We start from the raw sequence: 16,870 nt of genomic DNA on the forward strand, positions 1-16,870 counted from the left end.
AGTATGTACGGAAAGCACAAACTCTCTTTCTCCCGCACTCTCTCCCTTAAAATTGCACACACAAGTAGTACAGACACACACTCGCACACACAGAAACATATACATGCACAGAAATGTGCTGTCAGTGCAGCTTTTATCAGTAAAATACTTTAGCAACTTAAACACTACATGACATTTCTCACTAGTGTGGTAATAACGGCACTGTTGTTGGAGCAGATGAACTAAAGTTTCGCTATTAGTAGAGACACTACAGCTAAACACTGCTGAGAGACACACAGACTCAGGCAAAGTCCCGATACTCAGGTAATTCACACAAGCTAAATCTCTCTCCCTCTCTCCCAGATAGCAAAATACACTGGGGCCAGTTCCGGTTAGATTCTCGCCTGCCGGAGACTTAACCCTCGGCCCGACTCCATCTGCCGCACTCAATCGGGCCAGATGCGGCGGCCGTTAGCGAGCCAACACTGGCCGGAATCGGCCCGTGACTGAAGTGCACAGCGCGCCAGACATGGCCCAATTTCATTTTTTATATCTACTTTACTGTTCACTAATCGTTGATTTAAAATTGATACGCAGCCAAAATGTTTACCTTAATTTTAATTATATAATTATATATATATTACAAAACTATGCAATTACAGCCATCAAAAAAAAAAAAAGATGTTATACAGAAAATATATATAAAACATAACATTTAGCAAAATTGCCCTTGCATTTATTTATACTTGGATTCTAAAATTTAACAAGTATAAACATTAAACACTCATTTAACACTTTACAATTTACAATAAGGTTTCCATTTTTTAATTAGCAACCTAACATGAACTAACAATGACAAATACTTAATATTAACCTTAGTTAACTGTAGTTAATATATTAACATATTAACCTTAGTTAATTTAAACATTTACTAATACATTATTAAAAACAAAAGTTGTCTGTTGACATTATTTAATGGATCTGAGCTAACATGAACTAACAAAGAACAGTTTTTTTTTTTTTTAACAGCAACAAAGATTAATACAAATTGTAACAGATGAATTGCTCATTGTTATTTAATGTTAATTTCAACATTTGCTAATGTTAAACGTGCAGACTTTTTTATTAAAATATCCAAACACCACTAGAACCATGTTATATATTTTGCTGACTTTTTGCTTACATTATCCCAAATGTTTCGAAGAATGTTTAAATCCAAAGAAATAAGCAATTTTAACTAGTGACACTGACCGTGTCTATAGTGTCATTGGCCGTTTCTCCATATGCGTTCTTGTCTGTACTTGTGTTCTTGTGGACTTGTGAAACGTCATCAGTCGTCACCCAAGTACTGTTCCAATTCAAAGTTTACATCTAACCAAGTACAGTTCAAATCTCCGGATATGTTCTTGCTCCGCCCCTTTTATCAAGGATGCATCCAGAGGTGACTTGTGCGAACTTGAGGCAGCCAGGTATCTAAGAATGCATTTCGCACCAACCAGCGAGAGTTAATGGCGGAGGATAAAACCCGCATCATTTTCAAAATATTATTGTTATTGTGTCAGGAAATGCAGTTCTAAGAGTATTTCAGGCGAGAATGTAGTTGTTTAAAACTCAAATCTGCGGTTAATAATCAGAGTATACGTGCACATATTACCTAAACCACATATTAAAGTGTTTTATATTTTTAAAATGAAAACGAAAAGGGTTGTGGTTTATATTTTGAAGAAAACAAAAAGGCAGAGGTGTTTGATATAATTTTGTTTTATTGTAATGCGTGTATGCGTTGCATGTACCACATTTTTGTGGCTATTTTAAATGAAACAGAAAAGAGACAATGCTGTTCGATATACACTGAACAAAATTATAAATGGAACACTTTTGTTTTTGCCCTCATTTTTCATGAGCTGATCTCAAAGATCTAAGACTTTTTCTATGTACACAAAAGGCCTATTTCTCTCAAATATTGTTCACAAATCTGTCTAAATCTGTGTTAGTGAGCACTTCTCCTTTGCCGAGATAATCCATCCACCTCACAGGTGTGGCATATCAAGATGCTGATTAGACAGCATGATTATTGCACAGGTCCGGTGCACCCAGGATGCGATCTTCCCAGATGTCCTTCACTCCGGCGCCGGGACACCACGGACCCTGGGACCTCCACATCCAGCATCTTCACCTCCAAGATCGTCTGAGACCAGCCACCCGGACAGCTGCTGCAACAATCGGTTTGCATAACCAAAGAATTTCTGCACAAACTGTCAGAAACCGTCTCAGGGAAGCTCATCTGCATGCTCGTCATCCCCATCGGGGTCTCGACCTGACTGCAGTTCGTCTTCGTAACCAACTTGAGTGGGCAAGTGCTCACATTCGATGGCGTCTGGCACTTTGGAGAGGTGTTCTCTTCACGGATGAATCCCGGTTTTCACAGTACAGGGCAGATGGCAGACAGCGTGTATGGCTTTGTGTGGGTGAGTGGTTTGCTGATGTCAACGTTGTGGATCGAGTGGCCCATGGTGGCGGTGGGGTTATGGTATGGGCAGGCGTATGTTATGGACAACGAACACAAGTGCATTTTATTGATGGCATTTTGAATGCACAGAGATACCGTGACGAGATCCTGAGGCCCATTGTTGTGCCATTCATCCAACGACCATCACCTTATGTTGCAGCATGATAATGCACGGCCCCATGTTGCAAGGATCTGTACACAATTCCTGGAAGCAGTAAAACTGCACATTTTAGAGTGGCCTTTTATTGTGGCCAGCCTAAGGCACACCTGTGCAATAATCATGCTGTCTAATCAGCATCTTGATATGCCACACCTGTGAGGTGGATGGATTATCTCGGCAAAGGAGAAGTGCTCACTAACACAGATTTAGACAGATTTGTGAACAATATTTGAGAGAAATAGGCCTTTTGTGTACATAGAAAAAGTCTTAGATCTTTGAGTTCAGCTCATGAAAAATGGGGGCAAAAACAAAAGTGTTGCGTTTATAATTTTGTTCAGTATATTTCGTTTTACTGTAATGTATGTACGTTCCCCGAACTACATGTTTGCGGCTATTAATATGTTTCAAAGAAAACAAAAAGAGGCAGTGGTGTTTGATATCATATTTCGTCATATTGTATACATACAGTGAAGATAACCGGAGTAGCCAAGGCGAGCTGACTGACGTTATCAAGTACTCTGCTGTTCCATTTGCTGAATTACCGGACTTACGTCTACCCGTCCTCGGGAGTTCGCACTTCCGAGTCGAACGTTGTGTCGCTGCTTTCGTGCTGTGTGTCACTATCGTCTCTCATTAGCAATTGCTTCAGTGGCCTTGTTTCGCTTCAACGGCTTTCCACCTCACTCTGCTTCATACTATGATGTTAATAAATCTTTAATACAATAGCTCATCCGAGAACATGATTTCTGCCTGAGTCCCGTCGGATTGCGTCGGCTGTGGGGATGAAGACGACAACTCCCATGATTCCACACTCAGTCACGGCGCCTTTGTTTCTTCGTTTGTTTTGAATACGCGCCCTCTTGCGGTGAAAACTTACATATTGTACCTTTAACTAATGATACCTTATTGTAAAGAGATATCAAAACTTAGTGTTTTGAACAACACATTTGTAAATGGCAAAGTTTTGAAATTAAACACATTTTGTACTGTTTTAATTATCTAATCATTTACAACTATTACCATGGATCATTTGAGTAAAACAATTAATACTTTTCCTTGGTTGTTGCCCATTTTTAAATCGCTCAGGATTTATGGTTGTTGTGGTGTAACATGTTTTCCCCGTCTTAATCCGGTGATATCTTTGTTTGGGAGCTTTCATTTTTGCACCTGTAAAGAGCAAATAATATGCAAGTATCTATTAGTAAAGGTATAACATAATGTGCCAAAGTGAACTACATTAAATATATGTTGTAGCAATGTACCTGTTGTTTGACAGACTATTTACAGCACTAACTGCAATGACAGCACAATAAGTGGCTGTGCCCAGCATGATTAATATTTAGTGTGTAGCATGCTAATTAAAGAGAGTTCACCCAAAAATGAAAATCATTTACTCCCCTTCATATTGTCCATATCTGACAAACTTGTTGGTTGTGATTACCAGCATTCTTCTAAGTATCTTCTTTTGAGTTCTGCAGAAAAACAAAAGTCAAAGGTTTGGTAAAACGTAAATGACAGAATTCTGGTTAACTATACATTTAAGTAAATTAATAAACACTTTTCACCAGTCATCACTATGCAGAAAAATAACAGTGAACACTGCAATAAAATGCTTGAAAAATTAAAATTCAGTAGATCCAAAGCTTGCGGTTGATCAGTAGGTCTCTTCAGTTAATATTCCCCCCAGTTATTGAGGAAATAACATGGTGAAATGGTCAATGCAGACACTTTACTTGAACTTACTTTCTCATTGGCTCTAAGGCTCCTTGCTAGTCCAGTCAGAGAAGTATAACAAAGATGATGTCCACTGTCTTGGACTCCAAGCACTGCTCTGTGTTCACTAGTGTTGGGTCGTTCTTGAACGATTCGTTCATTTTGAACGAATCTTTAATGTGACTCGGGAAGAATGAGTCGTCTCGGGGAGTGATTCGTTCAGTCGCGCATCCGCAACATCCTATAGGTTCTGTACTGGAATTAGTCAAGTAGTTCACCTGTTTCGAGTCTTCGGGTTTTTCGAGTCATTCGTTCATCACGTGACAGCCCCATAAGCTTACCCTATGCAGTCATTTTAATTATATTTTGCTAAAATGAACGAAATGAACGAAATGACTCGAAAAAAGATTCGTTCATTTTGCTGAACGAGACTCAAAGGTCCGAGTCGGTAAAATGATCCGAACTTCCCATCACTAGTGTTCACAGGTGTCTGAGTAACCTCTGCCATTCCTTCAGCGATGACACTTCTCTTGGTTACTACAAAACATAGAAATATTAAAAGAAATGTGTGGCATGTTAAGAGAAATAATCAGTTACTCCTTTGTGGCTCTACATCCTGAGTAAAGAAGCAATTAAAGTAGCAACAAAAGTGATGAACTGTGATGCGTTGTTTGTGTTGTAGTCACATGTGCCTGGGAAGAGGTAAGCATCTGTGCATGTACAGTCTGCTTACATTTAGTTGTAAAAGCAGGACAGAGCTATTGCAGATGATCTCAGACATACTGATGCATATTAATATGACTGCAGTACATTCTCATCATAAAAATAACTGAAACTAGCTTATTAGCTTATGTATTCAGTTGAGGTTATTTGAAATCAAAATATCTTCACTCTCACGTCCTTTAAGAAATATGGGGGAAAAACAATTGCTTAATGCAATTGCATTTACAAAAATAAGAATTTGGAAGCTAAAAATACAAACAAACCTTCCTCTTTGTATATGCTGGACGGCCATCATCCTTCTCTTCCTCGTCTGTTGGCGGACCGTAGTGTTGCTCGTCAAAGTTTTCTGTAGCATAAACACTCTAGACCCACACTACAAAACTTAGATCAAAGATGAAAAAGATATAGTGTATTTATTTTTTACTTTAAGCAAGAAAGGCGTGTTCGCTGCAGTCTCGCACGTGAGGTTAACTTCAGCAAGTTCCATTATGAGTTTATGAATGCCTGCGCAAGTAAAATACTAAAACGAAATGCTCAACGATGCTTACCAGAAATGTTTTATTTGAAATGAGTCCATACATCCATATCTCTTAGTAAATAATCCATTGTTTTGTTTGCATCCAAACGCAACAAACATGGCGGACGTCACCCATGAGCACAGGTACGAGACTCCGCCCATGCTGCGTGAGTGAAGGTGAATGAATCACCTGAGAGCGCAATGAAGTGCGTTCAAAATACATACAAGCAAACGTATAAAAGAATGACCTGCTGCACGTTACATTAATAGATTTGCTATTGTTATAAATATTAGAGAATGTTCTGTCCTGTAAAGCACTTTTATTTATTTATTTTTTCTTATTGCAGATATTTTGTTTTCGACAAATTCACAACATTGAACGTGTAGTTAACTTTATAAAATACTGTAAAGGTCTTATGTCAAGTTTAAAACAGTTTTATGATAATTGTTTCTATATTAATGTAACCATCTATGACTGAACCCAGCCATTGCCAGACGTGGCCCAGACTCTAACAGCCAGATCCGGGCGGGTTACGGTGAACAGGAATCGGCCCAGTGCTTTACAGCCGCATCACAAACACATGCACCAGAGCAAGCTGCGGGCCACACTCAGCCCGGATAACACTCGCCGATGCCGAGTCTGAGCCGGAGGCGCCACGGGGCAGCCGAGCTCGGGCCAATTACTACATGCTATCAGGGCTAATAACTGCATTTAATAACAGCATTAGTCTGCTATCAATGTCTCAAGAGTTTGTTACTAGGTCTAAACACACTGCACGATTTTCGGCTGTCCCAGAGATTGGCATCGTGAAACAATCGTGGCGATTTCTGTGATCGTGTCTCCTAATCGGTGCTCTTATGTCGTACAGTGAGAGAGGTTCAAAGATGGCCGTTGTCACGGTCTTGCAACCAAAGATAGCCTACGATACAGCATGATCATCGCACAGTGTGTTTGCTGGTACGATCCACTTTTACTGACCAACCAATAAAAATGCGACATGAAATCAACGTGACATCGTGCTAAAACATAAAACTGCATACCTCAAGCACTTATTCCTTTCTCTTTTGCCGCTTCCAATTTTTTTCCAGCACACATAAAAAACACAACTGCTAAAGTGTGATTTATCATGCTCTTTTTGTTTACTACTAGCGCATGCTGATGATGTTGTATTGTTCTATAGGAACGTGCGTCGTAGCGTACGAGTCAACAGGTGTCAGCATTATACAGTCTACACACATGGCATAGCCAAGTTTATTAGATCCATGTTGCACAATGTGACATGCAGTGAACTTATAGGATTGCTAAAATCGTGCAGTGTGTTTTGGGCTTAAAATGAGGCGTGGGATGGGATGCGTAAGAAATTAATCCTACTCACAAGAGTGTTTTAAGAACCAAAACCAGACAAATGTCTTAAAATACATCATCTGAACAATGTCTTGAAGTGTGGTAACCGTAGCATAAGTGGAATAATTGATATCAGTGTGTTAAATTATTAGAAAATAATACACACCCGAGTACCCGGAGTCAATTATTCCTTACTTAACTCGTAAACACATGACTGCTGCATTTTATTGGTCATGCAAAACTGCTAATTTAAAGCAGATGCGATAACGAGACCAAATGAAAATCTTTTACAGGCAGGGAAAAATTTACATTGAAACTGTAGAGACGTGCTCGCCATATGAATCTGGCACTCAAACACCTAAAGTGTGTAGAGTTCTGGTTACAAAAGAGAGAGAGGCACAACGAATGATGAAAAGTGTGAAAGGGAGAGAAAATAAATGGGAATGATTGCAAAATGCCTGTCTAATGCAGCTACCTTATCAGCCATTACAGGTGGCATGTTATCCATCACATGTGACATACCTACCAAGAGTTCCCAATCTTTCTTCTCTCTCACCGCGACACTTTCGAGAGCTTCAGGCTATCACACGTGACCTCACCGCTTAAATGTCTCCTTTCCCCCTCTTTTTTTCCCTCTTCCCTCCCTGTTTATTTCTTGATCACCATCCCTAGCAAACGCTGTGCTGGCTGCGGCACAGCAGCTGTTGTTTAGTGATAGATCAGTGAAGCAAGAAATGATGCGGAGCTGAAAAATAGATCTTGAAGCCGCTCTGCCTCCTTGTTCGCACTCCCTTTTGTTCTGCATTAGTGACGGAACCTCTGGGATTCATTTAGTGGTAATCATTTGTTACTAAGGGGCACCGTGTCTTTCAGACACCGGTGATGAAATCACCTTTGAAAGGAGTGTAAATGAGTGGGAAATTATTTTCGCTCATATTGCCATTGATAAAGTGTCATCAAGCGGAGATGAATGCCTGTCAAACTGAAAGGTATTATTTATTCCCTGAAATAGCCACCTTTGTTTGCTGCTCCTTTTGTCTTGGCTGGTTCTGAATGTGATATAACACTGAAAGTAAGGTGTGTGTGGTAAATAATGTTTATAATGAGCTGACTGTGGCACTTCCCTATAGGCCTGTCTGAATTTTCCCAGAGAGGATCTCGGGAGAGGATTTAACCGCACCAAAAGGATCAAATCTTTACATCTGCTTGTCAAGTTTAACGCTGACACATCCTGTGACCCGTGGCTGACGTTTTGTTAAGCAGTGGCCAGATGCGAGGATCTGCGCATCGGTTTGACAGCCACATCTCTAATGTCCTCCAAATGTCCCCTCAGGTGTCAGCACACCTGCCTGCGCGCAGCGGGAAGCCACTATGACACCCCCCACAGAGCACCTCAATCACTCAGCACTATGGGAGTTCACCTCTACTGTAGGTTGCTATGCATGTACAAGACAAAAACACATACAGTATCTACCACATAAAAAAACATAAATGTCACACACGTCAATTGACTTGTCTAGTCAGCTTGTTTAAATCCTCATTTTACAACCTCAGCATGATTGATATTGCTTTGTTAAAAAAAATGGTGGGGAAAGGTCTTAATAGAGAAATACATGGATCAGCAAATAAACAATACGTTTAGCTGTTATGTTTTGTGAGTTCTGGATTCTAATCTGAAAAAGCTGTTCCACTTTATATTACATGGCCTTAACTACTATGCACCTACATTTAAATTAATCATTTGATACAGTGCACTTATTGTATACATACATGTTTTCACATTGTACTTTTATTTAAAAGAAATACCTGCATGTAATTACATCTGTAATTAATTTCTGTAATTATATTTATAATTACACTGTTGACCCATCCCTTACACCTTAACCCACCCTTAAACCTACCCATACCACCAAACCTGTCCCACCTCAATACAGTAGCAACAGAAGCGTTCTGCAATATAATATGAACACATTAAGTACATTGTACTTAGTTAAGGCCACCCAATATAAGGTGAAAAAAAAAAATTATAAATGGCAATAAATCAATATTTTAATATCAGAAGTATGGACAACAGTTATTCACATTTTTTTAGTTATTTCACAATCATGCTGTGAGAAAATGCTATAAGCAGCTTTTTGCTGAACAAAACATTGTCTCTAGTTTCTGAAAATGATAACAACCACAACAAACACACATTATTACTAAGATATTATTACCATCTGCCCTATTATTATTATAATAAGTAAATAATAAATCTGGCACTGTATAACAGTTATAACACACACACACACACACACACACACACACACACACACCATTTAAAAGTCTTTGAGAAAAATGATTAAAAGAAAATATGATTTCTCTGATTTAGATATTTGAACTGTTTTAATGGTACCATATACAGACACACACTACCATTCAAAATTTTGTGGTGGGTATTAGTTGCAATATTTTTTAAATGTTTTATTATTTTATTTTATTTTTTGAAAGAAGCATATTGAGCCCATCAATGCTCATTGATAATAATAATAATAATAATAATAATGATAATAAACATATAAAGTGATAGTGTGAAACATCTATTTGTATATATTTTACATTTTTATTTATTCTTGTGATGCAAAGCTGAATTTTCAGCATCCATTACTCCAGTCTTCAGTGTCATATGATCCTTCAAAAATCACTCTAATATTGATTTGGTGCTCAAGAAACATTAGAAGAAGCAGTTGTGCTTCTTAATATTTTCTTTCTGAAAACTGATACTTTTTTTTTTTCTGAGATGAATCAAGTCCAAAAGAACTTATAACAAAAAAAGCATCTTAAATTTTTTTAAAAAGTTTGCCATTAGTGTGTCCCCCTCCAGTTTCTTGGAATGCCCTCACTCTATCAGTCATGCAGTGTAAAAATTAACATACTCAGTCCTTCCTGCTCCAAGTTGCATGCCTTTTTTGCTCACCAGGGTGGTATGACACAGAGTATGATCCAAACCTTTTATGATTTTGTGTGGCCACGCAGCCATGAGGCCTGTGGTGTGAGATTGCTTTTGTGGTGACACAGAGGGAGAGAAAATGAGCTGGAGGTGGACTCTGCTGTTCTACACTGCCAATCTATTCTGGCTGAAGCAGAACTCTGACCCCCCAACCAATTTCTAATGGGTTTTGTGAGTCACAAGCAAACACACAGCTGGGGTCCAAACAAACTTCAGTACTTCTCACGTCTCTCTCGATCGCTTTTTCTCTTTTGCACAAGCCTCTTTTTTCTATCTTCTTTCCACTAACTAGTTTTATTTTATCTGTGTTGTTTGCTATTACGCAATTGTTTAAACTAATACTCATGGCTTTCTCTCACATATTACATTTCATGAAAGCGAGTGATTAGAATTACATCCCTGGAATGCTCATGAAATGCAAATTGTTGGCTTGTGATTAATACTATAATTGCAAACCTATCAGTTAGTGGGACTACTTATTGCCACATGAGCATGATGAAGAAATATGGATGTGACAGTGCAATTGTTGGACAATATTGGTAAAAGATAGTAAAACGTAATTAATATTCAATTATACAATTTACATAATTTATTTATGTGAATAATTGAATTAATTCAATTTACATTCTGTAAAATTGGAGGAGAGTTGGGGGGTTAGTGATTATTCCAAAATAATTCCCCAAAATGTTGTCTTTATATAATACAAAGCATAATCTCTATACTTCAAAACCAGCATGTGTTTTAACTGCAAGCAAGTTGCAGTTAAACTGTGATTAATGTTTACAAGTTGAATGTGCACCACTCCAAAACTTCTTGTTAACTCGTACTATAAAAAAGACTAAATGTTTTTCTTAAAATTGACTAAAACGATACAAACAATTTGAAAGGGCTAATGAGGCCAGTGTTTCTATATTTCTGCAAAAGATCAAGGTTATGGTTTATCTTCAGGGAATTAAAACAATAGGACATAACAGTAGATATGCAACAGGAAGTGAGTGAGAAAGTCTGCCCTTAAAGCTCTGTGATTGTTTGTTCTCATCAATCTCTGTCCTCTGTTGTACTGTTAATGCTCCACTTAGAGGAGGCTGGAGGCTATGCACTTCATTGCCTAAGCTTATTCCTTTGAGTTTAGATAATATAAAATGAGGTTGACTGTGAATTTCCATATCCCTTATACTGAGTAACATACTATTGAAAATATTGTGTAAGTCAATGCGTCATTTCCTACAAAGATAGACAGATGCATTCTCGTTCTTCCCTCCCACAGATACACGTATCTCGAAAATTATTTGCTCACCTTCATTACTATGTGGAGCACATGATTTAGGATGTGTTGTGTCGTACTAGGCTACAGCAGTTGTTAAAATACCACTGGAAGCAAGGAGCCTGCCAAGACCACTTTAGGTATCTTGCCTTCGTGCTCATTCAACAACATTACTGTGAAAACTATGTTTGCACGTAATGTGACATGTTTGAATGTGCTCTGAGGCATGGCTATTTTAAAAAGTGTTTCCTTGCACTGAACATGTTAAATCCATATTTTAGGCTGAAAGTCATCAATGATTTTTATCAAGAGATCTCTCTCTGCCCTAAATGACAAGGCATCAGTAAATATTTTCCAAAGGAAAAAAATAAAATATCTCTGCAGATTAAGTAAGGTTAAAGAACTGCACATCAGGCTTCCCTGTGAAACTTCACATCAAATAATTAGAGGGGAATTCCACCATGATAGCTGAGTGCCTCTGAAGTTCTGCCAGTGGGTTGCCTTGGGCAGTGAAAAGAAAGAGGGAAAGGAAACCTGATGCGAATATCCAAGCAAGAGAATGCAGCCCTAAGGGATAAAACAATAATCCACAAAGAGAGAAAAAGCACTCATTATAAAATTTGATAAAATAGCACATTTCTAAAAATCTTATGAATATGTTATAAGATTTTTGCATATGGGATTTTCATTTCTGTGCAGGATACACTGTAACAATTTGTTTCCTCTCACTTGGGAAACATTCTCGCTCCTTTGGTGATTACTGCAACACATTCCCAATAACTGTAAGACCAGCTGATTCTCACAACCAAACAAGCTTCAAACTGTTTTCAAAACCCACCTACTAGTCTCAAACTGACCTCACATGAATAAAGTAATTAAAAACATTTAATCATCTCCAACTGCACTAGAAATGCCCTACACTCACTGAGTGTGTTGTTACATGCACATTCTTAAAACGGTTATGTTTAATAAGCCAATACAGTTAGATTTTCGACATTTATCCCGATTTAGCCCAGCATGTAAACACCCTAACCTGTGTTCCATTGACTTATTGAAGTGTGCATGTGTAATATGGCCCTGTTCCAAATGGCACACTTCTTACGATCTTGTGGCTGCTGTATGCACGAGATTGTGAAGACTGTGAGATTGTATGGTGTCCCAATGTCATTTTAGGTTTCAGAAGGGTGGTTGTGAACACTCCCTTTGCAGTCAATATGGCACCTGATGCACACTTTTGCTGAGCCTGCACTGAAGTGAGCTCTGCAGCAGACTTCTACCCAGCAGTCAAAGTGGCATTGCATCACAGAAATGCAGACTCATAGGAAGACCATGAGTGTTTAGGGTACTATTTGGGACAGGGCCTGTGTGACAGGAAAGCGTCTTAGCAGCAGATTTAAACTCATCCAACCACAGCGAGTGTTTTGCGGTAGAGGAGGGAAAAAAATATCACAAACTCTGACTCTTTCTTGACCTAGGAAATTATAAAAATATGTTCTCATCTCATGTAGCCATATAGGACAAGTGGTACAGTCAAATATGAGAAGAGAAAGGGGGGGTTTTAATTATGTAACATCACAACTCGCATAACAAATGGAACACTCTGAGTAGAAGTGTATGTATACTTATGTTTCACCACCAGAAAATAACTAGATTTGTATTAGGTCCTGTAAACACAGTTTACTTGCATTGCTTTTATTAATTTGCATGTTAACCAGTAAAACAGGTTATTTTAATAAACTGATGTTTGGTGGTTATTAGCGAATGGTGTGCATGTAAACATACTCATTGATGTGACCCATGTAGCTGTATAGTAGTATTTTGACTGTCTATTAGTTGAGAAATCCAGTTTATTTGCAGTTACTTGGGGGTTTTATGCAGACCTGGCTTGCAATATATATTCCCAGCTACTCTGGTAATTGCATTTTTGCATTTTATTGAGTCACTTTGGTAAGTAAGATTATGCAAACACACCTGTCAATTCTACAAAGCGATTTATTCACAAATTACATAACACAACAGTAGTAAAAGATGTCTAGATAGTTTGTCACATTTGCCACCTTGACAAACCTAACTTTTGTTTAACTCTGCATTTCCATCCATTATTTCCATGGAGAAAACCTTCAGGGTGCAACATTACCATAGAAACAGACATAGCAGAGAAAGACATATAAATTTCTCCCCTTTAAATTAAATAAACAATTCTCGCTTGAACTGTAAAGACATGTCTTTATTGTAGAGCAGATGTGATGCAGGTCACACATAAAGCAAACAGCTCTGCTTATTGTGTGACCAGCATATCAAGTCTCTTATGAGCTCTCAAGGCATCTCATGCATAAAGGTGACTTGCGTCAGGCTGAATGCAGAAAAAAAGATATCACTGCTGCCATGTTAAGCACTGTGAGGTTTAAAAGGTGAGCTGATGAGCTATGGTTGCTTCTTTGCAGATTAAGATGTGCTTAAATGGGTCTAGAATAATATCTATGAAAATAGTGGTTATTATATCTATATCTATATATACATACATACGTACATACATACATACATACATATAATAAATTGTGTTCTAGTGCTATATTATATATAGTACATCACCCTTCCTGTATATGCCTATATATCACCCTGCCTGTATCTCTAGCTAAACTTTAGTATTCTTGGTTGAAGTATGGTTTGGTTCACTTGCCAATGTGAGATACACACAGCAGCCAAAAAAAAACACATAACATCTTCATAACACGTAATATAGCTTCTTAAAATGCTTCTTACAATGATTTTTGAGTTCTTTTTCATCCATACATTTTGTATTTAAAAAAAATGGAATTTATAGAATTTATAGAAATTACCCGTTTAATTTCTATATTAGAATTATAATTATTAGAATTACCCGTTCTTAACTCACTTCCCTGCTCAGAAAGTATCCCTTTTATTCAGCTTGCTCCAAAAAGCTTTGAGATACTCTCAATTGCTCTCTCTATATACTCAGTGGCATGATAAAACATGGTGCCAGATAGTCAGCAAGGGACAAGTTTGAGAGTTCTAAGCAAATCTCATAGATGGAAAAGAGATTTTAGTGTTGTGATCGTGAAAGCCACAGAACACTTCAACTGCATGTCCAAGGTTTTGTTCCACCCACACTTCAGTCACCGATGTCTTTGATGTTGACTAATAAAGACACTCAGAATTGTGTTCATACAGTATCTCCGTATTTCACAGAGTGCTCCTCATTCACCTTTTCCTCTACTCATTAGTTCACTTCCAAAGTCCCCTGTGGTGAGAAAATCATGTCCTTGGCGGGGCTGCCACTATGCTTCTCTTGCGTATTCTTTGCCACGAGAGGGAGAGAAGATAATCAGCTTGTCAGACAGCACTTAGGCTTCATTCTCCCCTGTAGGCTCGAGCAGGGATGTCAGTGTAGTGTTGAATGTGTCCTCTCAAGACACTGTGCCGAGCTGATAGCCAGCAAGGCCCCTTGGTCAAACTTGCCAGCCAATTACAGCATCCTGATCTCTCATTGACAAGCATGTCTCTGCTTGAAGGATGCAGAACACAATAACATATTTGCACTTTTTCTGAACTATTGCAGTTATAATGAATGTGTCAAAGGTTTGAATCAAGAGCGTGTCGACCTTAAAGGGGTCATATGATGCTGCTAAAAAGAACATTATTTTGTGTATTTGGTGTAATGAACTGTGTTTATGCAGTTTAAAGTTAAAAAAACACATTATTTTCCACATACTGTACATTATTGTTTCTCCTCTATGCCCCGCCTTTTTGAAACGCGTCGATTTTTACAAAGCTCATCGGTCTGAAAAAGCGAGGTGTGCTGCGACGAAACAAAACCATTAAAACCCATTACAAACGAGGCATTTGTTGCATCCAGTGGGGACATAATTACTGATTATTATGACTTATACTGTCTTTTTACGAGTTGCGTTCCAGTGCATCGCGCCGCGTAAACATAAAACTCTGTCTGCATTTGTGAACGCAACATGGTTGCAACAAACTTTATCTCAACAATGAATCTTCTAGTTTTGCATTCTTAAATTAAATTGAGGCCAGCAGTGATGAAAGTGGATAGAGATAAAGCACATACAGTATTTATAAACTGAATAAAAAAGTATCATTTACACTAATACACTAGTAATGATCTTCCACTGATCAACACCCATACTCTGTGACGACTTGTTTAAGAACATATTTTCATTATTAAAGGGTGGTGGTGACAGTTCTTACAATATCAGCCGTGCTAGTCCCCCAGCCTTTTGCAAAATCCATGTCATTAGCTAAAATGACATTATTTGATCTCCAGCCACTAATTCTACATCAAATTACTTTCAGAATGGCCTCTAAAGGCATTTAAGATTTCCATTCATTTTTAATCATTGCACAAAAATTATAAAATACTTTGTTTTTTTGTTTTATGCACACAAAGATATTGCCTATGCATCAATGTACTGGATATTTGTTCGGTCCTTTATTAATTACAGCATTCAATGCCAACTTCTTTCAGCATATTATATTAACAACCTAAATGGCAAAGCAATGTTTTTCACAATCGTGAAGGTTTCAGTGAAAATTTCAAATGTATTCTCATACAGGCATTTACATGAGTATGAAAAAATAATGGTCATTGTCAAATTGATGGATGTTTGAGCTGGGGTCTGATTTGCAGGGATGAACTAATTAGCCAGAGGAACATTCCACCAATCAGCATAATTGCCATTATTCAATTAAATTCAAGTTTATTTGTATAGCGCCTTTCACGATACAAATCGTTGCAAAGCAACTTTACAGCAAATTAAGTTTCTACAATATTTAGTAGTAGCTTATCAGTGGTGACTGACAGTTAATATACATGATATGCAGAAATGTACGGAAAAATCCATTAAAGACGTAATCAAACAGACGATGAACACTATTAACAGCAATTATTATATGATGCAATCAAACTTATAGCAAAATGTGGTAGTTCTGTATGTTGTTTCATGGTTGACATCATCTGAGGTCCTCTGAGGGGTTGGCATCATCTCTTCTCAGGTGTTCTGGATCCATTATCACCACCAACACTATGATAATGTGCTTATATACAAACTGCACAGACAGGGAAACATAAATTATTGACACCGAGTGCTTACTGGAAGCCCAGGTGTGGAACGGTATGTGTAGTATGTATTATATATACACACACTCAGCTTCCTCAGGCTAATTTCTGGAAAAAGCCATAATTGCTCGCTTTATAATTTATGACCGTTAGAGTAAGTCTGGCAAAGCACCATTACCTATTACTCACCAAGCCTCTAACTCTCGCTGCCGTGCTGTCAAAACACACGTGTACGTGCGCACACACACCCATTGTGTGGCAGTGTCTTAAATCACAGGGACAATTCTCTCTGTGGAGGGCTGGGTGGTATGTACTTCCCGTGTAAAAATGACATGAAATACAGATAAATACCGGCAGTGTGTTTGCTGTCTTTGTAGAAGCTCACCAGGACAACTGCTATTCTTCTATTTATTTTCCCCCATTTACAAGGACAAATTCAATTCATCGATACTTCATGACAGTCTAAAAATATATGGACCTGCCCTAAAACTAACTTTTAGCCTCTTGTGTTTTGCCCTTAATTTTGATTGTTTAATTGTAAAGCTCTGAATTAAACTATTGATTTTTTTATAT

The sequence above is a fragment of the Sinocyclocheilus rhinocerous genome, unplaced genomic scaffold (genome assembly GCF_001515625.1).
Source record: "Sinocyclocheilus rhinocerous isolate Xijiao unplaced genomic scaffold, SAMN03320098_v1.1 scaffold1347, whole genome shotgun sequence".
Lineage (NCBI taxonomy): Eukaryota > Metazoa > Chordata > Actinopteri > Cypriniformes > Cyprinidae > Sinocyclocheilus > Sinocyclocheilus rhinocerous.